The sequence below is a fragment of the Hyaena hyaena genome, unplaced genomic scaffold (genome assembly GCF_003009895.1).
Source record: "Hyaena hyaena isolate Hyena2069 unplaced genomic scaffold, ASM300989v1 scaffold_913, whole genome shotgun sequence".
Classification (NCBI taxonomy): Eukaryota; Metazoa; Chordata; class Mammalia; order Carnivora; family Hyaenidae; genus Hyaena; species Hyaena hyaena.
In genome coordinates, this window is record NW_024081546.1 from 80,489 (window position 1) to 106,624 (window position 26,136).

General features: G+C 33.2%; 1 pseudogene; it reads right to left on the minus strand.

Moving 5' to 3' along the window:
* Positions 1–246: 246 nt before the first annotated feature.
* On the minus strand, positions 247–24,629 carry LOC120222827 (annotated as a pseudogene).
* Between the last annotated feature and the right edge of the window lie 1,507 nt (positions 24,630–26,136).

Genomic DNA, 26,136 nt, shown 5'->3' on the forward strand with positions numbered 1-26,136 from the left:
ACCCGACATCAGACACACTGTGTGGCTGTGTCCTGTCCCAGGAAGAAAGGCAAGGATGAGATGATTTGGGAGAAAAAGAAAGCATTACTAACTCTTCTTTTTTTAAATCATCAAGCATAAATTTCCCCAAAAAAAATTTTGTTGAGGGCACTCATTTATTTCACACTCAAAGGACCACCTGTAACCAAATGACGTGAACATAACCACAAGATTTTATTGTCTTCATAATGTAACAAAATATGAAGCTTAGAACTGGATCACTTGGCTCTTTCCCTTCTTATCTCCTCCCAGTTCAAAATGCCTGCATCTCTTAATAGCCAGCATTCTCTTAGATCTGCAGTTGGGCTCAACGCATTTAAGTCTCTGCACAATCTTCTTTGTGGTTTTAGCCTTTTTTTCAGGAAATCGGCTTAGTTTGCCCACCATAGCCACTCTGCTTCCTGTCATAACGCCGCTTTCCCTGGGCATAAAGAGAATCTTTGCCTTTCTTGTACTGTGTCACTTTGTGGGGTTGGTGCCTGCCACACTTCTTGCACAAAGTCCGGCGGGATTTAGGAACGTTCACCATGGCTGCGAGAGGGCTATCGGCAAGGAAAGAAAGCAAGCATTACTAACTTTGTGGAAAACAATGAAAAGCTATGTCATGACATATGCCCGTTTTGTTCAATTCTGGGCTACATAATATTGATTTGAAAATATTTGTAATCAAATATAAATACATATTTCAGGTTTATTTGATCAAGTTACCATTTCTTAGAAAATAATAAGGGTACTCATAATCAAGAAAAATCAAATTAATTCAATATTAGTTTTAGAATTTTATATTCTGAAAACTGGGGATTTTGTGCTCCAGGTAAAATTATATTGCTCTAAAAAGTTATTCCAAGTTTCTGTGTCTACTTTTTGAAGATTGAAGAATAATCTTGTAAATTCTGTTCTTTCTAATGCTCATAACATGTGATAATATCAACACATCACCTATTATCAAGACAGAACTCAGAGAAATTTATATTACACAGATATTTCTCTCTGCTCTAATGTATGTACTTCTGATCCTAAGTCCTGTCTTCATATGATGCCTTCTGGAGTATGTCATTCATGAATCACTAATTCAGTCATCATTTCGTCTTGAATTTCTAGGGTGAGTCAACCATTGTGCTCTAGTAACTACTACTTGTTTTCATCTTATTACATAGTGTATTAAGTATGCTTGTTGTATTAGTAATTTTATCTTACTGCAGTTACTTAAGAGTTGCTTATTATAAATTTCTGAATGGTCAAAAGAGAGCAAAATCAGAGGGGTTTTTGGTCCATATTTCCTTGTGTTGTTTGTGCTCTTTGAGTCTTGTTTAAGAAATCCTTCCCTACTCTGAAATAATTAATATATTATCTTCTAGTTTCCTCAAATAGTTGAAAATTTTGTTTTTCACATATTTAAGCTACCTGAAATTTATTTTGGGGTATGTTTTAATACAGAGATTTATTTTTTTTTATTTAGATAGCCAATAAGTCAGCCAGAGAGAGACAAACACCATATGATTTCACTCATATGTGGAATTTAAGAAACAAAACAGATGAACGTATGGGTTGGGGGGAAGAGGTGGGAGAACAAACCATAAGACACTCTTATAGAGAACAAACATTGTGATGGGGAGGTTGGGGAAGATGGGCTAGATTGGTGATGGATATTAAGGAGGTCACTTATTGTGATGAGCACCGGGTGTTTGATGTAAGTGATGAACCACTAAATTCTACTCCTGAAGGCAATATTGCACCGCAAGTTAACTAACTAGAATTTAAATAAAATTTTGAAGAAAAAAAGAAAACAAAATCAGAGGTTGTTATAAGTAATTTGCCTCTCTTATAAACCCAGAATGAATTATGGAATGAAGTTACACATGCAATATGCCAAGTAAAGCCTCTTTTCTAAAATAAGAATATTTAAAAGAGAAAAAAGTGATTATCACTAAGTATCAACATTGATCCATTCAGTTTTCTACTTCAATCTTGGCTATGTATCTATCTGCCTGCTTGCCTCTCTATCTATTTGTGCCATTCTTCAAGAGCTCTCACTTGAAGGCCTGTCTTTATTTAGAGGTAGGTCAGGTATCTAATTAGATTGTGCAAAGATTCTATGTTTTAATCACCTAGTGTCCTACACCAAATTAATATAACATTGAGTATACTTGAAAATCACTTCAAAAAGATAATTCATTCAGTGATGTTCACATTTCAGCAATAATTTTTAGAATAAGAAATTGTGTTTAACACCATCTTAATTTACTTCACCACATCAGAGGTCAAGTATAATGCCACTATGATATTTCTAAAATTAACGTGTTGTCTGAGAAAAAAGTTTCTGTAAACTAGTGAGTGAAATAGTCAGATCCTGTGAGAACCAACTTGTACAGTTTCAATATTCTAACTGTAGGTATATTTTCATATTCTGTAATGGAAATGTGAGTAGGGTCAAGAAAGGAAAGTTTTGCTTTTTTAAAAACTTTAATCCACTATTTGCATTATACAATAATTGAACTAAACTTTTTAAAAATTTATTGATACACAAATATAAGAATGTGAAGCTAAATAGAATTTGATTGATATTCTCTTTTCATATTTCATGAAATTATTTTTTAATATTCTTAAATAGATACAAGATAGTATACTATTAATAAACAATAAGTTAAATGGAAGGAAGAAACATAAATATCTAAAACATTCAAGGTAATAATAGCAATGTTTTCTATACCAAATAAAACATTTAAGTAAAACATAAAAATATATCAATTCCCAAAATTGAATATCTCTAAATAAATTAAATAATAGTTAGCATACATCATTGATTTCAAAATGTGAAAGATTTGGGGCACCTGGATGGCTCTGTCAGTTGAGTATCCAACTCTTGAATTCAGCTCACGGCCTGATCTCACTGTCATGGAATTGAGTCTTGTATTGAGCTCTGTGCTGACAGCATGAGGCCTGTTTGGGATTCTCTCTCTCCCTCTCTCTATGCCCCTTCCTGTTTTCTCTCTTTCAAAATATATAAACATTAAAAACATAAAATAAAATAAAATTTTAAAGGGCATATTTTTTTCTTAGAGAGAGAATGAGAGAGTGCAAGCAGGAGAAAGGGGCAGAGGCAGAGAGAGAGAATCCAAAGCAGGCTCCATGCCCAGCACAGAGTCTAATGTGGGGCTCGATCCCATGAACCCTGAGATCATGACCTGAGCCAAAATCAACAGTCAGAGGCTCAACCGACTGATCCACCCAGGCACCCCAGGGCATATTTTGTAATAGGCAAAGATTGGGTTTGAATTAAACAGGTATTAATACACAGTGAAAACATTACTATATGGGAAGATAAACTTATAATTTCAATAAACTTGGAGGACAAAATATAAAATGTCTCAGATAGAAAATAAACTATCAAAACATTCCAGGATACAGAAGGTTAAATGACTAGATACAATATTTCAAGAGGACTTACTTTATTAATACAAATCAGAGTTCCACGATGTGAATGAATTCCCTCATAAAAGGAAGTACTGATGGAGAATTGATGAAAAAGCAATACTAGAACTAAATTCCTCAGGGTAGAGGAAGCTTAAGATTTACAGTTGAACAAACTCATCAAACAGCATGTATTATTATCAGTCCCAAATCAACATCAAGGCATTTTCATTTACTCTTTAAAAAGTCTGTGATGCTAAAGAGGTTTAATTTAAAGCAGTATAGAATTAGAATTGACTTTACCATTTTCTCTAATCTAGTAAAACCTTAGTGAAATGTAAGGAACATAAAATTTTCATAGGTAAAGTATTTTTCCAGTATCAGGACTGTATATCACCAGCCTCCTCAGAACTCTTTTAAGAAATGTTTGAGGGGCGCCTGGGTGGCTTAGTCGGTTAAGCGTCCGACTTTCGCTTAGGTCATGATCTCGTGGTTCGTGGGTTCGAGCCCCGCGTCGGGCTCTGTGCTGACTGCCAGCTCAGAGCCTGGAGCCTGTTTCAGTCTGTGACTCCCTCTCTCTGACCCTCCCCTGTTCACGCTGTCTCTCTCTCTCTCCTAGAAATAAATAAAACATAAAAAAAAAAAAATAAAAAAAAAAAAAGAAATGTTTGAAATTCAATGTAGATTATTAAATCCAAATGTCTAAAGAAACACTGATTTGTTATTATTCTTAAAATAGACTCGAATAACTGAACTATGAATTATGTACATGAATGAAAATTCTAATAAGTAATGTACCAGTGATCAAAGGAAGCAAAGAGGACAATAATACAATACAGATGAGCTTTACAAATCTGAAAATTTGAGTTTGGGTATTTTTTGGATTTGAAATTCACACTGTTATTTTCCTTTCTATAATTTAAAACAAAACAAGAACCGTTTGAGCAAATGAATGCAAAGATATATGTAATTTAATATTCTATTTTGGATCATATTATTAAATATCACACATTGTGCTTAGATTTTTTATATAATGATATAAGCATAATTCTAATGTTGAAGTTTGTTTTCTTCACACTATCCCTATCATTTCTCCCTGATAAAGGATAAAATAATTTTAATGTAAAACAAAAATAAGTAACACCAGTGGGGTGAATGTTACCATTTTTGTATCTTGATGAATACTCATTTACAAAAAGTTACAAAAAGAAATAGCTAATTTGATGACTAAAGAGCTGTCGATGCCATGACAAGAATGGCAACATCTGATTTTTTCCCAATTAATGTTTTGACTTCTTGTGATTTACCACACATTCCAAAGCTTGAATATATATTGATTAAAAATAAATTAACACCAGAAAGAAATCCCTGCACAGGAAGAATCTATCGTATGCCAAAAGATTTGAGTACTAAATAGAGTCTGGTCTGAATCATTTTTATCATCCCTTCCATCCTAGGATGTTATTATTGCATTTCATTTTGCTTTACTCAACCTTATACAAAGATACATCAGTACAAATCAGTAATTAATAATTTTGACATCCTATGTGGAAAGTAAGCTAGTAACTGACATAATCTGAGGAACATACTAGCACTGACCCTGGCAGGGGTGAGGTACTGGAAGGAAATTTTTCAAAAGGGTAAAGAGGAAGATAACCAGGGAACTTCATGAGACACACTCCAGGACAAAGAAAAGGATAATGGAGAAACTGAGGTACAGTAAAAAACGAGCTTTACTTTCTCCTCCAATTTGGCACAGCCATCTCTGAACTTTCCTCTCCATCTGGCTGGGTGTGTGAAACTGAGAATTAATAAAATCATTGTGATTTCTTTAATAGCCATTAAAAATTAAATAAATTAATATCAATTTATACTTAAAAATGTATAATAATAGCATTTATCAGTAACAGTATATATAGAGAGTGTCTGTATATTATATACATTATATAGAAAGAGTATTGTATATGTGTATAATATTATATATTGTATATATATATAATGCTTATTTGTATTTGAGATAGAAAGACTGTGTGAATGGAAGAGGGGCAGAAAGTGACAGAGGCAGAATCTGAGATCATGACCTGAGCTGAGGTTGGACTCTTAACTGACTGAGGCGCCCAAGCGCCCCTAGAATATACATTTTTTAAATCTCTATGTACAAACTTCCATTCTAATACTTTATATAAATAGTTTCATTTAATATACCAAAACCACTTTGGATTGGAGAGCATTAAACATTTTAGAGAAGGAATTCAAGACAAAAAGGTTGAGGAATTTTTCTAATATTAATCAGATATCAGGTAGAAGGAGCTGGTATTTTAATCAGTCTACTCCTAAGTCTTGGATATTTACTCTTATGCGTCATACATTTCTAAGGTGGTGGGAGACTAAAAACTAAAACAAGGATTCAGTCTTATTGGTATTGAAATGTGTATGACACTGATAATTCTACCACCACCGCCAGGAAGATCATTTAAATTGTTCATGTATTAGGCAGGGTCTCATTCAGGGGAACTTATTAATAGAAAATGAGATGTTTTTAAATGTATACATACAAAGGGGCAAGATTGTTTATAATAATGGAAGACTGGAAATGATGTTTCCTTCTTTAGAGATATGGCATATCTTATGTAAGTACGCATAATAAATGTGAAAACTTTTTGGCAAAATAGCTAATTGCATACAAACCAACAAAAAGTAAAAAAAATTAAAAAGGTTGAATTCATGACTGTTTATAAACTATATTTTAACTGCATATAACATTGATAACTAAAGAAAAATGTATTCAGAAATATGAGATGAAGCAGATATTTGAGGATAGGGAAAACATGAATGATTGTTTTTATTCTTCCTATGTTTTTTTTCTAACATGCAACTTTATTTTTGATGGGAAATTAGTGAGTGGAAATTGGGAGCCTTTTTTTCTGGAACATTATTTGGCAGTATTTCTCTGCTCTTTGACCTTTAGTTTCACTTTTAGAAATTGATCCCAGGGCGCCCAAAGACTTACAACATCTACGTTCATAATGGAATTATTTGTGGTAATACAGCATTGGCAACAAAGAAAGCATCTAAAATAGCTATAAATCTTGAGTCTAAGTCTTGGGTCATCTGTACAATAGAAACAACCAGTCCTGACTATTTAGTAGAAAAATATTTAATAACATAAGACTCTGTCAAGAAATACAGCAATTTTATAGTGCTTTTCTCTATGAGTTGAATTTATGAATAATTTCACTTTTAAGAGATCTCTATTTGTCAATTTTTCATTGATCAACATATATAGTATTACTTTGATTTTTACAAGAAGTTAATACATATGTTTGTGTCTTGAGAGTCATTTTGGGAATGTTCATTTTAATATCAAATTTTACAGTTTTAGCATTTCATTATCTTTTTTTCCAGGAAGTTGTTTTAAAAGAAAACCAAAACAATATTTTTTTACTTGATGGCAATATCTAAAATATCCTCTCAAATTAAATCAGTTTATTTGCATTTGGTCAAGGTATTCTCATTTTATTTTCAAATTTTCATTCAAATTCTAGTTAACATATAGTGTAATATTAATTTCAGGAGTAGAATTTAGTGATTCATCACTTACATAGAGCACCCAGTGCTCATCCCAGTAAGTGCCCTCCTTAATGCCCATCACTCATTTAGCCCATCATCCCCATTCCCCCTCCATCAACCCTCAGGTTATTCTCTACAGTTAAGAGTCTTTAAGGGGCACCTGGGTGGCTCAGTCAGTTAAAGCGTCTGACTTTGGCTCAGGTCATGATCTCACGGTTCTTGAGTTCAAGCCTTGCATTGGGCTCTGTGCTGACAGCTCAGAGCCTGGAGCCTGCTTCAGATTCTGTGTCTCCCTTTCTCTCTGCTCCTCCCTGACTCACACTCTCTCTCTCTCAAAAATAAATAAACATTAAAAAGAAAAGCGTCTCTTATGGTTTGTTTCCCTCTCTCTTTTCCCCTCTTCCCCTATGCCCATGTTTTTTTTCCCCTTAAATTCCACATATAAGTGAAATCATATGGTATTTGTCTTTGACTGACTTATTTGACTTAGCATAATACACTCTAACTTCATCCATATCCTTGCAAATGGCAAGTTCCATTGTTTTTGATGACTAATACATACATACATACATACATACACACACATGCATATACACACACGCATTATGTCTTTATCCATTCATCAGTTGATGGACATTTTGGCTCTTTCCATAATTTGGCTATTGTTAATAATGCTGCTAAAAACAGCAGGGTGCATGTGCCCCTTTGAATCAGTATTTCTGTATCCTTTGGGTAAATACCTAGTAGTGCAATTGCGGGGTCAAACTCTTCTCATTTTGATTTAAATTACACTAAGAAAAACATCAGCCAAAACATTAATATACTGAGCAAGATTTATGTTTGTTACATGAAGCTTCATTTATTTAAACTCATTCCCTAACTTTTGTTCTACTTAAAAAATATGAGTAGTAATTACAGCTTTATAGGGTGACCCTTCTAACAGAAAGTTGACATATATTTGTTTGATAAAAACCCATTATTAGCTCTGCAACCTGTACCTTGTTGACTGTGGGCAAACATAACAATTTAATCTCAAGTACTTTCAATTATTCTTCTAAGTAGTGCCTTAGATGACTTTTTAATAAAAGATTCTTTTAAAATTAGGACCTTCTGAATTATAGTGTGTCAAATTTTCAACACACAGAAAATTGGTACTGAAAAATTCATATAAATATCAAATAAACATGTCTACATATATTCTAAGTTCATTTGCAGTGGTATCATCATGACTTACCGTAGGGACACTCTACCAAATTCAAATAGGTAGAGTTAGAATATGCTAAAATTAAACTGCTTCGATTTTTTAAAGGTCACTTTTAATTATTTTTATGTTATAATTTTACCATAATAGTGTCTATGAACACTACTCAAAGGCTATTCTATCTTTAAGAATATCTTTCTTATAAGTCAATATAAATGACATTTATATTACAATGTTTATGCAAGTTCTGAGTGATTGGAAGCTTTTACTATTCAAAGATCATTTCTATAAATAGCTTTATGAAGTGATAACACCTTATCACTTGACTAGCACTGTAGTATCATTTTCAAGGAAGCTATCCTTGAAATCCAATGCATTTTAAGAAGGTTAATTAAAGTCAAATTTATAATGGGATGGAATTGGATTTAGAATCAAACTAAAGTAACTCAATATCAGAGTATGAAGTGGTTCCTAACAGAATACTTTGATATTTAGGAAAGGTGAAATAGAATGGGTAAATAATTGTACCACACATACATAAAGGAATGTCTACATATACAGAGATACTCATGTATCTTTAGCTCAGTGACTGTAGCTGAAAAATTCTTTAGGTCTTCATTGGGCAGCCATAACAGGTATAATAAAGGGTGGCTTAGAAGAACAGAAATGTATTGTCTCACCCTTCTGGAAGCTCAAGGACAGAAACAAGGTTTTGGTTGGAGGACACTCCCTCTGAAACCAATAAAGGGAATCCTCCTTTTCCTTTTTCTATTATCTGGAGGTGGCTATGAACTTTTAGCATTTCTTGCCTTATAGTTGAATACTCTGCCCTGCCTTTGTCATCACATAGAATTCTCCCTGTGTGCCTGTGTTTTCACAAATAACCATTACTTTCATAAAAACACCACTCATACTGGATTAACGGTACACGTTATTCCAATATGAGCACATCTTGACTTAACCAATTACATTAAAATTACCCTATTTCCAAATAAAGTCACATTCTGGGATACTTGGGTTTAGAACTCCAACATATCTTTTGTGGTAAGGACTGGGGGACACGATTTTACCAATAATAGTCATATCACTATTGTATGAGTTTCTTTAAAAAGAAAATAACAAAGTATCCATATTACCTATCTACAGTTTTGTACAAGTCAGGAGATATTTAGGACTAAAAGCATGATAATCTGTTATACCATAACAGATCCAGGGCTGTGCGTTGGTATTTCAGAAAGTTCACTGTTGAGAATGCCCCTCATTCAAATGGAAGAAGTGGTGTTTTCCGACTGCAAAATCTCGGTTTTTCAACAGGCAGTTGTTACTACTAGTAGAGTTTCTATTCAGTAAGAACTTTATATTGAAACATTCTTCCTTTTATGCTGCTCCTCCTAAGAGCCAATTGAAGCTTATATATAAGATTTAGATTGTGTGGTTATACAAATTTATAGAAAATTGAATAATTTTGGATAAAAACATTACACAGATTTTTATCTTTATCTTTTCACTATTTCCTTTCTGTTTTATTGGTTTTCACGTTTCCCAAGTTATTATTTGTGTCATTTTCTGTAGACATTGAATGAAAGTAAAACCACCAAGTCTATCTGTCTTTCTTTCTTTCTTTTCTTCTTATTATGAAAGTATGATCAACCAAGAATTTGCAAGGGTAAAATACAATTTGATTCACATACAGAAAATATTTCCATGAATATGGGATGCCACAATTCCCATACTTGCTTTCAGAGAAAATCTACAGTCATGAACTATATAGGGCTATTTTGAAACCATACCAAATATAAGCAAAGATCATTTTTAAAAGATTCTCTTTCAAAAAAATCCAAACCTTATGATATTGTAGTTCCAAATATTCAGAGTTTCTGTGATAATGGCAAGCTTAGTGTTATATGACATGCAGTAATATATTTTTAGCAAGCTAATTGTGTAGAGTACTTATAATATGCCAAGTATTCATATATATTGACTCATTTAATCCTCACAGGGTTTTTTATTTTTAATTTTTTTTAGAGAGAGGTAGAGGAAGAGACAGACACACAGAGAGAGGGAGAAGGAGAAAGAATCCCAAGCAAGCTCCATGCTCAGCATAGAGCCTGACTCCAGCCTCAATACCAGGACCCTGGGATCATGACCTAAGCCAAAATCAAACTGAGCCACCCAGGTGCCCCAGTATAGGTTTTATATGTAAAAATTTATAGAAGGTATAAGAAACAACTGGGTGAATTCAGTTCTTAACTGACAATATAAATTCATGAAAAACGATTAACATTTTATTGTGTTGAATATTTGACCACAAGCATTGTTGGGCTTATTCACAAAATTGAAATAAATATCAATAAATGTCATACATATAAAATATATGCAGGAATAAATCCTTGACCATATTTTCCTTTGTGTTGCATATGATTTTAAGCCACCTACAACTTTTGTTAGTCCTAAAAGAAAAAAAAACAATTCTCTTCATAGATGCCACATGCATCAACATTTATTGTATGCTTAAATCAGAATTTATTTTTCTTGCATAATTTTTGTTTATGCAATCTTCTAATTCTTCTTTGTACTGCTTGCTACAATATGTAGAGTAAGAATAAGAATGTATACATACATGTATTCTCCTATAATTCTGATTTACTATCATGGGCCAGATAATTAAATCTAAATTTATTGCTATTATTATCTCATATTAATGAAAGTATGAAATACATTTTGAAAACTTGCAAAAGAGCATCAGGCTATCCTCTAGTCATTATCTTTTTTTTTTTAATCTTTATCTTTGAGAGAGAGAGTGTGTGAGTGGGGGAAGGACAGAGAGAGAGGGAGACAGAATCCAAAGCATTTTCTAGGCTCTGAGCTATAGCACAGAGCCTGACGCAGGGCTCACAACGCAGGAACCACAAGATCATGACTTGAACTGAAGCCAAAATGAGCAGAAGTGGACGCTTCACCAACTGAGCCACCCAGGCGCCCTTCCTCCAGCCTTAAGTTCCCCTTAAGAGAACTTAAGGCATTTCTCTACTTCATACACATTTACATATATTATTAGATCTGTCCCTTTTAAAAAGCATTTTTTTCATACTATCGACGTGTATATGTTTACTCAGAACAGCTTCTGAAAAATTAAAAACTTGCTTACAATTTTACTACCAAGAGAACGATGCTGTTGACCTTCTGGTTTTTATACTTTTGTTTACTTTTTTTTTGTATATATTAGGTATCTCAAAGTTAACTAGTAAAAATTGAGTACCTTTCTCCACAGACACCAGCCTTTCCTATAGTGGTCTCTATGTTTGTATATAATGCTGTCTTACACTAAAAACCTAAGAGTTCAGTGGTATAAAAGATTCTCGGGATGCCTGGGTGGCTCAGTCGGTTAAGCCTCCGACTTCCGCTCAGGTCATGATCTCATGGCTGGTGGGTTCCAATCCTGGTCAGGCTCTGTGCTGACAGCTGGCTCAGAGCCTGGAGCTTGTTTCAGATTATGTGTCTCCCTCTGTCTCTGACCCTCCCCTGCTCATGCTGTCTCTCTCTCAGAAATAAATAAAACATCAAAAAAAATTTTTAAAAACAAAAACAAAAAAACATTTCACTATCACCCCCTTATCTGATTAGTCTCTTAATGATGTCAATTCTACTTGTAACCTTACCTCTTATATCCTTTCATCTTCTTTTATTCCAAGATTACTTTTGCGAAATTTCCATTCAATATCAATCTTCCCTACAGTTAAACTGATGAGGTCATTCTCATTATTAAGGCTCTGTATTAATACAGAGCCTGTATTCTTACTGCTTTTAATAAATTCCAAATTCCCTCACATTCTTTATAATGGTTTTCCCCAGTGTATATTTCCCTTATCCCCTATCTAATGAAATTTTTGAGACATTTTTTGAGCCACGCTTACTTTTAATTCTTTTCCACCCAAGGGACTGTCTTTACTATTGCCTTTAAGCTTGCTCAGTCTTGTGTTCTGCTTGTTTCTCGTGTATCACTTCCTCCATCGTCAGACTAAATCTCTAGAGCCAGTGTTTATGTGCACTAATTCAGTGAAATATTTAACCGATTCATAGAATAGCTTAAATTTGACTGTGCTATATCTATAAGTTGTTATATTTCCCTTACAGTGACCCCTTCTTTTACCATAATTTTTAGAATAATGTGTTTCAAGATAACTTGAAAGCGGTAAGAGGACAAGGGATGACTGACATCTATCATCTTTATTTTTATATCCCGGAGGAGTGCATAGTATTTGTTGCTTCTTGGGGGAAAATGCAACATTTGCAAACCTGATGAGTGAATCAAAGAATAATTTATTCATCTAATTTTCTACCTTTAACATTTAAATTATTATTTTTCATTATTCAAATAACACTGCAACGAATAACTCTTGCAGTTATATGCCTACGTATTCTATAATTATTACATTTAAATACTTTCTCTGAGAAGACTATTTGGCTAAATACATATAATTTCTAATGCCTTTGCATGGCATTAATTAATTGCTTTCAGAAAGATTTATGGATGTACATAACTGCTTTGTTGTACATTTTGTGAAACTTATTACACTTAATGTATACATACACTTAAAATTTGATAATTAGAAAATTGTGTTTCTGTTATTGGATTTGCTTGCTTTAAAATGTTGAATACTTATTAATGACTTTTTAGTATTTATTTTTTATGTTCAAATATGAGAACAGGGAGTGAACTTTGTTTATTTATAAATTTATTTTCCTAGAACTTAGTTGTACTTTTAGACCATGATGATGATGATGGTGGTGATAACTATTATTATTGCAATTGTACAGGCAGCAAACGCAAGACAGAATCTACTTTCTAATGTCTTTAATTCCATGATTATTAGAAATGAGGTAGAAAAAGGAATCAAACATTTTATGTTTATCTCTGAAAATCTGTGTCAGAAGATTTAGTGACACTCCTTTGATAAAGCAAGTGTTTAAATTGTATCTTTGTGATTCTAAGGCTTTATTTGGAAATGTAGTAATTCATAAAACATCCCATTCCTAAATCTTCTCATAGCTACCATATAAATAGAACATCAGGATCAAGTAGGAAAGCCTTCAGCATCATCACCCAATGTGTGAGGTTCTGTCCTATGTCATGCTTTGAATGTATCATAGGAAACATTGACTTATCTCCTAGTAGTTCCATATCTGAGGGAAAAAATACTATCATTTATTGTTACAGTCTGTAATGCAAAGCATCAACCGTCTCTAAAAGACTTCAAGAACACCATCAACATTTGCAAATACTGTCTGAAAGAAACTCAGCAAACATATTGCATGTCATCCAAAAGAAAAAAGCGATCTCCTGTATTTTTACCACGTGTTATTGACCATAACAAATGGCAACAAATGTGGCAAGAGTAGATTATTAATTATTCCATTACATTGTACTAACCAGCATGGTCAGAAAAATTATCAGAATTTTTAAAAATTACATTTATTTAAGCTATAAAGTTGTTAACAATATTTGCATCCCATTCTTGCCCCTAAATCTAATAGTATTTTGGGGGTTTTATGTTTTAATAGTATTTTATCCTACCATATGTTGGTTGCAAAAGACAAATGTTACTATGTCCATTTTACAGATGGAGAAAATAATGGGAGTTTCTAATATCAAGTGGTCAATGGAGTGTCAGGAAAAAAATACCTACAGCTCTAAATTATTTGGATAGTGATCAATAACTGCACATAAATAAATGTAAATTTTTATATAATATAATTTTATTTTATAAGTATAAAGCTATAGAAATATAGATATAAATTTTTAAAATTTGCTGTTACATAAATTCATTAGCTAACTCTATAGTTAAATTACCTTCGATGTAAAATTGTCAACACATATTTAGTGGCAGGAAAAAAATTCTTACAAACTTATCATTGTAACATATAATTATCAAAATTTCAAAACCCCAATTTAATCAGTGGTGCCAGGATTGCTCAATAGGTTAAGTGCCTGACCAGTCAGTTCATGATTTTGCTGCTGGTAGGTTTGAGCCCTGCGTTGGGCTCTGTGCTGACAGCTCAGGGCCTGGAGCCTGCTTCGGATTCTGTGTCTGCCTCTCTCTCAGCCCTCTCCTGCTCACTCTGTCTCTTTCTCTCAAAAATAAGTAAATGTTAAAAAGTTTTTAAAAATTCCAGTTTAATCAGTCTACATTTAGTTTATAAATTACAATACTAATAGTTATAGGATAATATTACTGCTTCTCATGTTTCATTTTACTTCTTTTTTTAAGTTTGTTTATTTACTATGAGAGAGAGAGACAGCATGAGAGGGTGAGGGACAGAGAGAGAGAGGGAGAGAGAATCCCAAGCAGGCTCCGCACTGTCAGCAGAGAGCCCGATGTGGGGCTCCATCTCACAAACTGTGAGATCATAACCTGAACCAAAATCCAGAGTCAGACACTTAACCAAATGAGCCACCCAGGTGCCCTGAATCTCTTGATTTAATTAAACTTTCCATGTTTTATAGACTAAATCTATAGACTATAGATTTAGAAAAATCTCATGGTATTTTTGTTTTCATAATATGGAATTTGGTAGATGTATCTACATCTAATACAAAATAACAAATGCTAAAAAAAACCCTAAAAAAACAAAAAACAAATGCTTTTTAGAAGAGATTCAATAAATAATTAATTAATGTGTAATTAATGAATAGTACGTGTGCCTATGTGTATGTACTTGTGTGTGTGTGTGTGTGCATGCATGGATGTGTGTGTGTGATAGGTATTGGAAGGAGCAGTTATGGGCATACAGAGTTGCGTGAGAAAAGAAATAGACAAGACTTGTTACATTAGAAGCCTTCTAAGTGTCACAGTTTCTGTAAGTTCTGGTGGCAATGCATATGAGGTGCAGTAGAAAAGTAGAGCAGATATGAAATAGAATATTGCATTCAGTGATAGGCTGGAATTGGCTTAATATGCTTCTGTATAGCATTTCTTCACTAGCCTGAGTTCAGTGATGTTATGTTATGTTGGATGCTTGAAATCAGATATTTGGGGCATATTTATACACTGAAAATCAAGAAATGCTATAAATCAGAACTTTTCTCCCTCAGAATCCAGTAGTTGAATTTCCCAGAACACTAGTCCATGACATGAAATAAATAGAACTTACGTATCAAGATAATTTTGAAGTATTCAAAACTGTGAAATAACATTATTTGACTTGACTGTTTAAAAAAGAGAATGATTCAAAGGGGCATAAGTTTTAAGTCAAAGAGAATAGTTAAATATTTCTATATTCTATGTAAGAGATTATGGAGGTAGCGCTGAATATGAGGAAAGGAACAGAAAACAAATATATAAATATATGGTTCTCTAATCTTCTAGTGATTATTATTTAGTGCTCTGCTTCCACACACAGCATAGTATTGTGATGAAGGTAGGTTTTTCACAAATACTTGACACATGACACTTTATTTATGTATTTGAAGGTGACCTGGGAGGCATTCCAGGTGGTGGTAATGAGGCTATGCTACAATTTATCAGAAGCAAATGTGGAAGTTTACAGTTTAGTTTGTTTTAAGTTTATTTTTTTATTTTGAGAATGAGAAAGAGCAGGGGAGGGAGAGAGAAAGAGGGAGGGAATCCCAACCAGGCTCTATACTATCAGCATAGATCCCAACACAGGGCTCGGGGCTCGAACCCACGAACCAGTAGTTCATGAACTGAGTCAAAGCCAAGAGTAGGGTCTTTAATCCTACTGAGCCACTCAGGCACCCTAGAAGCTTACATATTTAATAAAATGCTGGTAGGTTAAAGACTTCAGGCACAATCACTACACACAAAAACAAAAACAAAAACCAGAACAAAAACAAAAACAAAGGGCGCCTGGGTGGCTCAGTCAGTTAAAGGGCCGAATTCGGCTCAGGTCATGATCTCACAGTTCGTGGGCTCGAGTCCCGTGTCGGGCTCCATGCTGACAGCTCAGAGCCTGGAGCCTGTTTCAGATTCTGTGTCTCCTTCTCTCTCTGACCTTCCCCTGCTCATGCTGTCTCTCTCTCTCTCTCAGAAATAAATAAAACATTTTAAAAAAATAAACAAAAACAAAAACAAAAAACTATGCATAATAAATGTTAATTTGCTATATAGTGTACATGTAAGTGATGACTAGAATATCATTTTGTATTTTTAGATAATTGTACCTATAAAAATGGTTCTTGTTGTCATAAGTCTATTCATCTTAACCCTGACCTTTATCTGGGTTATCTTGTCTACATACTTAAAACTACCCTCAGAAGGCACCTCTTCTAATGAATTTTTATCAGACCATGTTTTTCACTGTTGAGCCTGTTTTCACATTTTATAGCTTGTGAACCTGGAGACACCATTCACACTGTTGAAGGTTACCAGAACTTTGAATCCTAGATATACATTCATACAAGGAGTTTTTCCAAGGTGAGAATAGAGTAATTGAATCCGTACACAACTTTGGAATTATGGGTCTATGATCCTATCAGATAGATTATATCCATCTTAAATAAAGTTTAAACTTTTAAGGAAAAAATAAATTTCTAAAGCATTTCAAAAGGTATATTTAAAGTACATTTTATGCAAGATAAATTACTGTACCTTTTCTTTTTTTAAAAAAATTAGAGGAAAAAATGTTACAATGAATTAATAATTCTTTAATATTTATGGACAAAGCCTGAAGCAATCAGTAGTACATTTGAATGTGGAATGGCAGTAAGTATAAGAAGTATCAAAAAACTTTTTGTTTGCATGAAAATATTTTCTATATGCATAACTTGAAAACACAGAAGTCACACTTAGGAACCTAAACATTTGTTTTAAGGTATTCTTCTAAATCCTTACAAAAAACATAATAAGAACATATATCTAATGGTGTTCATAATATAATCCATTACTTCTGAGTTGTGACTGAGCCTTATTTCATTTGGATAATTTTTCATCAGTTTGTCCCTTAATATATACATTATATATTATTATTAATATTATGTATTATTATATTAATAATATATATAAAATACATGAAGCAACAAAATCTCCATGGTACAGTTGAATAACATAATTACTTAAATTTGTATGTGTTGAAGCAAGTATACTTCATATGCTTCTTTTGTTCATGTCTTTGTTACATTTATTTAGATATTTGGCTTGGGACCATATTATGTCATGTAAAAATAGCCTTGCATTTATGGGATAATTCATAGTTGGTTATGATATGTTTTGATATGATATGTTTTCTTTGAATATAATTTAAAAATTTATGTGTTAGCATTTCATTTCTTAGAATTGCATCAGTTTTGTTGGTTTCTCTGAGTTATTGAAATATAATATATAAAAACCTGAGTTTTTAAGTTAAGGCAACCTGAGGGATTATGGAATTTATTATAGATAATGAAATACAACCTGGGAACTTGATCACTAGAACGGTAAGCAAAACCATCTTATTATTCATCTGAAGTGTCTGTAATAAGGAACTTTATCTTAAAGATGTTATGATATCACTTTATATAGTATTTTGCGCCTATAATTTTATAATTAGATTTTACATTTGTTTTACTTTTGTGCCCTATATTAAAATTTACTTTTACATTTTAAAATAAACTGAATGACACTGAATACATGACATTTTCTAACTAAAAGTCAGTTCTTGTATACATCTGTTATTTTAAGGAGTTTGACCATTACTCAATGAATACAAAAAGCAAATGAAGGACTTTGAGGCAGAGGAGTGACATAATCACTATAGCTGGGGTTTGAGAAGAAAACAAAGAAAGTGTGGATTCAGGGTGACAAATGAGGATGCCAATGCAGTACTGTGGGGGCAGATGTCAGTATCTTGGAGAAGTTGAAGTGAGTAGAATTGAGTAGAAATAATGAAAAGTAATTATTTTTTATATTATTTTGAAGGTAGAATTAACAGGATTTATAGATTTATAAACAGATTACAAGTGTCTTTGAGAAAAATAAATGAATTAAGCATCTTTCCAAAGTTACTGTCTTCAGCATCTGGAAGGATAGACTTGCCTGAGATGACAAAGATGGCAGAAATAGCACAATTTAGTGCATGAGTTTATGACATTTTAATCTGAGATGTCTGGTCATAGAAATAGCATATGTTAAGTATGATAATAGCTGTAAATTTGAAATAATCAACTAATTTAGAATATATTTGGCATGTCATTCAAAGTGTTTTTTTATAAGGTATCTTTGAATTGTATTTTTAGTAATGATAAAATGAGGAGCATAGATTTTTGCTGGCTGGTGGCACAAATATGGTAGTCATTGACATTATTTACAGACTACAGTCAAAGGCAAGAACTTATATATCATCATCAAATGAATGAATGTAGATAGAAATGAGAAGAAAATCAAGAACCGAGCTCTACCACCATTCAACAGGGAGAAATGAGAAAAAAAAAAAGGGGGACAAACCAGGAAAGGAGACCTAGAAGGGATAATTTAGTGAGTGGTAGGCAAAATAATAGGATGTGGTGACCCGAGATCCAAGTAATATATTTCAAGAAGGAAAAAGAATTTATGTTTTTAAAATTCTGTCATTGATAAAGTAAAATAAAGACTGGTAAATGAACATTTTATTTGGCAGACTGTGGGTTGGCAAGAACAGTTTTGGATTGAGGCATGGCAGTGCAAATTCTACTGAAAAGGTTGAGAGAATCAGAGACGACACGTAGAGAGGATCTTTTTAGAGACTTTCTACAAAGAGGATTAGAGAAATAAGTCATGCATGTTGGGAAAGGGATGATCATGAGAAAGCTGTGGGTTTTTTCCCACAGAAAAGATGGACATATCTTGCAGAACATAAAAACTTGGTGAAATAGGAAGGAGAAAAGAGAATTGATTCAGTTGTTTTTTGAATATGTAAGAAGTGATGGGGTTGGATTTAGAGAAGAGCAAGATTAAATATGGTATGACTCATGATCAAGAGTCTATGGGCACAAAAATTGTTAGGCAGCAGTGCCAATCGCACAACTCCAGGGTACATCTTTAACCGTATATTCTGTTGGAACTTTGTTCTAGTGAGCGGCATTCATTGTTTACAAAAAGAATGAATTGTGCCCCATAAACTTGTCCAATGCAGAGTGATATTGGCAGTTGGATGTTAGTGATGGTGGAAGTCTGAGGAAGTGGCTTTTTTGTCAGCTGGAAGTGAAAATGGATTTCAGTTGGAGGAGTGAGTGGAATATGCGAAATATTCATTTAGGAGATTCGGACAAAGAAAGTGTAGGATAACTGTGGTGAAGCATTAATGACTTGCTTCAGGCTAGCGAGCAGGAACTTAAGGGCTATCACCCAGCATGTAGGGATGTGTTATTCTAGATACATTCAGCTGCATGGGTATAGAAACAATCATACCTCAAAATACCTGACATTTAAAAGACATATTGTTTTTTTGAGGTATTTTATTTATTTATTTTTAATGTTTTTATTTATTTCTGAGACAGAGAGAGACAATGTGAGCAGGGCAGGGTCAGAGAGAGAGGGAGACACAGAATCTGAAGCAGGCTCCAGGCTCTGAGCTGTCAGCACAGAGCCCGACGTGGGGCTCAAACCCACCAACTATGAGATCATGACTTGAGCCAAAGTCGGACGCTCAACGGACTGAGCCACCCAGGCGCCTCTGAAAAAATGTATTGTCTTTGATAGTAACTGATTTTAAAACGATAGTTTTAAAACAACCACTGGTAACTTGGAAATTGCCTATAAACTGTTTTCTTTTGATGAAATGTCCATATTTCTAAAAATCATAAGGGATATTAAAAAATTAATGAAACATTTGGTATTATTAATTAGATGTGTTTTTATACAAGTTTGCAGATATCAACATTTTACCTTAACTTTTATGCAAAAGATATATTCAAAAATATAATATTCAAAATGATATGAAAATCAGGTTTTGTCTTTTAAGAGTCAACATTTTAACTTACACAACTGTAATTAAAAATTAATTTATTTGTGGGGCACCTGGGTGGCTCATTCAGTTAAACATCTGACTCTTGACTTTGCCTCAGGTCATGAACTCACAGTTTGTGGAATCGAGCTCCATGTCGGGCTCTGCATTGACAGCATGAAACCTTGTTGGGATTCTCTATCTCTGCTTCTTCCCCACTCACATTCTCTCTTCCTTTCTCTCACTCTCAAAATAAATAGATAAACATTAAAAAATGAATTTATTTGTGAAATCATGTTCCTGCATGTGAAAAGCATTTATATATAATCCCATTTAATATAAACTTATGAGATTTGTTGTCTTTATTTGAATGCAAACATTTTGTTATTTTTCCCTTAACAACAAAGAAATTTTTATTTCCTTTAAAGGAAAAGCTCTTAGGGAATTCATTTCAGTAAACAGATCAAATCAGTTTTTTTGTTTTCTTTAAAATGATAGCAAACAAAACTTTTTGGGAAATACAATTTCTATAACACTAGCAAATATATATTTCCATTTCTTTGAATTTCTATGTTTTATCTACAAATAAAGCTAAAATGCCATATCTCATATTTCTTTGACATCTTAGGCAGGTACATGCTCAAATGAATTCCACAGGCTTCTTACAAAATGGGAAGTTGATCCAATAGTTCTGAATTTAACCTCCCTTTTATTTTCACACAGACAGGCACATACTCCCATAAGACAATCCTATTACAACTTGAAATGTTTCTTTAAACAGTGGTTTTATTCTTCAAATATATTGTTGACTGACTACCTTTAAAATCTACTAATAAACGTATTAAATAAAATATACATATGAGTTTATGAAGAATTTCTATTTGTGGAATAAATCAAATTGGATATAATTTAGCATTGATTACAGTTTAATTAACAAATAATCAAAATTCCCTTCCACAAGTTTCCTATTAATCCTGCTCTGTACGTTTTAAAGCTTGATGTTTTTGTACTTAATAGGAAAGCATGTTTTGATACTTTTCCCAAAAGAATAACAATAGCAGTGTTTTGAAGTTGGTTTTACATGTCACAATGAATATTTTCACTGTGCTTTTTATGCCTTGAAAGCTACATTGTGGTGTGTGTGTGTGTGTGCGTAAAGTATATAATTAAATAAGTGAATAAATATTTAGAAGTTATTTATTAGTGTCTGTCATCAGTACTTAAAAATGTTACCTAAAATAATTGTTCACTAGAAGTTCAAGCATGACAAAAATCTTTGAAACATGACAAATTAAATTATTAACAAAAAATCTATCAGAAAATAAACTGTAATGGACATTATAGTAATGGTTAACAAGAAGTATTGTATTATAGGGATTCATATTCATAATTAGTGTGTCCAATGGAATCTCATTGGAAATACAAGAAGAATGACTATTATGTATTTGCTGGATTACTGCTGTATTGTTCATATTGCTGAGAATTTTATAATGTAAAAGTTAAGAATATATAAATAAAACTAGGTGAACTTTGTTCATATTTAGTTTATTCTGTTAAGTTTTGTCAGAAATATAGGTAACATCATAGAAGCTTGTAGTAAAAAAAAATCTTGTCACCTTGATAAGCCATCTGGTGCATAGACACATGGCTATTTTTTAATATAATAAATTTCAAAGGATTTGTATAAAGGGAATATTTTAGCAATAGGAGGGATCATTGGGAACCTATTTATTGTCAGAGGGACAAAAAACACATAGGGGCTAAATGACATAGAATCTCACATAGTTAGTAGCAAATCAATTATTAGATCATGGATATCTTAATACAAACTCTACTGTTCTCTCTAATGTATGTAAATTTATGAAAAAAATGTAAATTATGAATCCTCCATACATGGTTTGTTAATTATATCTATGCTATCTGAGAATAACATTCTCTCTGGGCCTCAGCTTTATCAGGTTTAAATTGAAGATTTTCACCTTCATTGCCATCAAATTTAGAAAGCATCTGATTTTCAATGCTTTCAACCATTTAATTCCAGATTTCAAAATTATTGATACTGAAAAAGAATTGCCAGTGTAACTTAAAATTATGAAAGAATTTTTTTCAGGAAAAAACCTTAGTTTAGTAACATTTTCAAATATAACATTTGAAGAAATATGATGACTAAAATTATAAAATAAAAGGGCACTGGGAAATTCTCAGAAAATTCATGTGTGACATAAGAAGTATAATAAAATAAGAGAAAATATTAGAATAATAATGAAAATTTATAAAGAAACAGTATTTAAATGGTTGATCTGAAAATGAAAATCTCTAATCTGTAAAAGAGAGACTTTTCAAACTTATGGTCATAAATTAGAGAAGAAAACAATAAAATGTTATTTCTAGGTGCATGTCAACTTGCTACTCTTCTTGGTCAAAGGAAACACACAAAACATATACTTATACATTGTGAATATAAAACAAGAATCTGAGGAAAAGTTTTATATATAGTGAGAAAGATACATTTTTTTTGAGAGAGAGAGAGAGAAAGAGAGAGGATGCAAGTGAGTGAGGGGCAGAGAGAGAGAATCCCAGGTGGGGCAGAGAGAGAGAGAGAGAGAGAGAGAGAGAAGCGGGGCTCACCAGATGCGAAGCTTACCTGACTTGGGACCCAAACTCATAAACTGTGAAATCATTACTTGAGCTGAAGTCAGATGCTTAACGATCAAGCCACCCAGATGCCCCAAACTTTCATATTTTTAAAGAGCATTTTGGTACTTAAATTTAATTTGGAATACTATTACACACCTCAAAACATGTATAATAAAATCAGAATTAAAAGAAAGTTTATAAAAAGCAAAGATCATAAAGAAATCAGCATATCTCAGGAGCTGAGGTGAATGAGTTTGGGGGGATTGACTATTAAGTGCATGAAGAAATTTGATGGGACTATGGACCTGTTCTCTATCTTGACTATGATGGTGATTACGTGCTGTATACCTCATTCACAAAATACAAATCAACCAAAAGGCTCAGTTGGGAGAGCATTAGACTGAAGATTATGTTTTAAAATATAAGAATACACAGTAAAAAGGATGAGTTTTATAGTATATAAATTATTCATCAATAAATTGAGCTAAAAATTTGTAAACTTCTATTACTAAGTATATATTTATACATATACATATATAAATACAACTTATTCTGTTTTTGTAAAAGTACTTCATATACAATGGAATTTTGTTATTTCTAATTTCTAAATATTACTGTATAAATTATGTAAATATATATATTTTACTATTTTAGAGAGAGAAAGAGCACAACTCGGGGATAGAGACAGAGAGAGAGAGAGAGAGAGAGAGAGAGAATCCCAAGCAGACCCCATGTTCAGCTCTGAGCCTGACACGGGGCTCAATCCTGTGACCCTGAGAACATGATCTTAGCTGAAATCAAGAGTCAGACATTCAACTAACTGAGTCACACAGGTGACCCCTGTAATTATAATTTTGTAACAATTTTTAAATATTTATTTTTTGAGAGACAGAGTGAGACAGAGCATCAGCAGGGGAGGCGCAGGGAAGGAGACACAGTATCGGAAGCAGACTCCAGGCCAGGAGCTGTCAGCACAGGGCCTGACACAGGCCGAGGACATAGACCCTGAGATCATGACCTGAGCTGAATTTGGTCGCTTAAACAACTGAGCCACCCAGGTGCCCCATATAATTTTTAAAGTATTTTTACTTGAGCAAGGACTTAGAAATATATTTTTGAATGGATTGTTTACTGAATTCAGTTGCAAGACTACTTTAATTGCATTTTTTTCCTTCTGTCATCCTCACTCTAAGAATATAGTTTTCCTTCCCTCTCTCCTTTAAAAAAAAAAAAATTATTCATGCATTCGTGACAGACAGGTCCCAAAGTTGCAGTGATGAGAGAATTAAGAAGCCGGGGGCTAAGACTCTCCAGGCTCGGCTCCTCTCCAGGCTCAAGCCTCTTTTATTTTGCTGCTTGCCTGATAACAGCAAGCACATACAACATAGTATTTGGCACCTTGGCAGGTCATGCGCCTGCAGTGTATTCCATACTGGGTCATGGGTGTATATCTGGCACCAGACAAAACTTTCTTATCCCTGGCCTGGCATCCACATGCTGTCCTTCTAGAGACAACAAGCTGTCCCGGCGTCTTTCCGAACTGGGAAAGGAACTGCTTTCCGTTCCTTGGTGCTCGATCCCTTTCCATCAAGACATTCTTACGGTGCCTCTGGCTTCTCATTCTCCAACACATTTGGACTCTGGATTCTAATAAACAAACTACCTGTTTGTATTTACTTGTTAGGTTGTGATTTGTGTGGTATGACACTGTGATGTTTGTAATCTTCACTTACAACAGTAGATGGTATACCTTATATTAAAATTCTCTTTCTTCAATTCTGTTTTAACATCTTTGATGTTTACTCTTATTTTCCAAAGGAGCAAAAGAGAGCTGGTTAGGAAGTTGCTTAAGCGTCTGAAAAACAGGTAATACACACATTATCATTTTAACTGTTACGGGTATGTAACAATCCTACCCCATATACTACCATTAAATTTTAGCTGAGATGCTATAAGGTTGAAGATGAATGTGCTTATGCTGAAAAGAATTATAGCAAACTAAAACTACATGAGTAATAAGAATACATCATCATTAGTTTTTGATCAAACAGCAAAACTTCAGTAAATTAGATGTTGGTGTGATTTTGTGGTTAGTTTGCTACAATGAAATCTATCTCAAAATGGTAATATCCATAAATACTGGAGAAAAAAGAATACATTCTCTTATTGCTGTGCATAAGAAATGAACGAATGATACATATTTTAAAGTAATAAAAAGAAGACACCAGTAATTTTGCAGCTAATAACTTATTTTCATTTACCCCAAGTTCTTTGACTTGTATGTGAATGCAATTTTTTAGGCTATTATTACTATTACTATTATTTTGTTAAACTGGAAGAGTAGTAAAATTATTGAAAGGAACTTGTATACTAGGAAGTAATGAATTGGGGCACCTGGGTGACTCAGTCAGTTAAGCATCTTACTTCAGCTCAGGTCATGTGCTCACAGGTCCATGGTTTTGAGCCCTGCATCCAGCTCTGTGTTGACAGCTCAGAGCCTGGAGCCTGCTTCGTATTCTACGTCTCTCTCTCTCTTTTTCCTTCCCCAACTCAGGCTTTGTCTCTCTCTGTCTCTCAAAAATGAATAAATGTTAAAAAAAATTTTTTAAGAGGTAATGAATTAAACAATTTGTTACCTCTCTTAAAATGCAGGTGAATAACACCAATTTGTTACTTCAGTTAAAGATAGGAGTAAGCAGCAAAGCTGCACAGAAAATATTTGACAAGTAGAATTATTTATTTTAACCCACAAGAGCCCTGTCATTGACAGAGTTCCTGGTACTTATTTTTACAATTATTATTGCATTAAAGCCTTATTATTAGCTTATATAAATTATTATGCTATTTAAATTAGCATTTACAAATTAGCATATATAAATTATTATGCTATTAAAGCATTTACCTTAGAGAAATTAGTGTCTCAATGTTAATAAAAATACACTATGTATACACATACTGTAAATTTGACTATTTTATTAATACAATCCTACATCCAGATTTCACCTTAATATAAAAAATAAAGGATGGGGCCCATCAGAATATACAAAATATAAGCAAAATAAGTAACTAATGGGAACAGAAATGTGCTGATAAGTTTTACTGTGTTTGTTCTACATTTATATTTATTTTACTTTATGTATGCTAATTCTTTTAGTTTATTTATTTATTAGGAGAAAGAGAGAGAGCACTAGCAAGGGAGGGGCAGACAGAGAGTCCCAAGCAGGTTCCTTGCTGTCAGAACAGAGACCATTGTGGTGCTTGATCTCACCAACTGTAAGACCGTGACCTAGCCTGAAATCAAGAGTCAGAGACTTAACCAACTGACCGCCCAGGAACCCCTTATACGTGTACTAATTTTTATC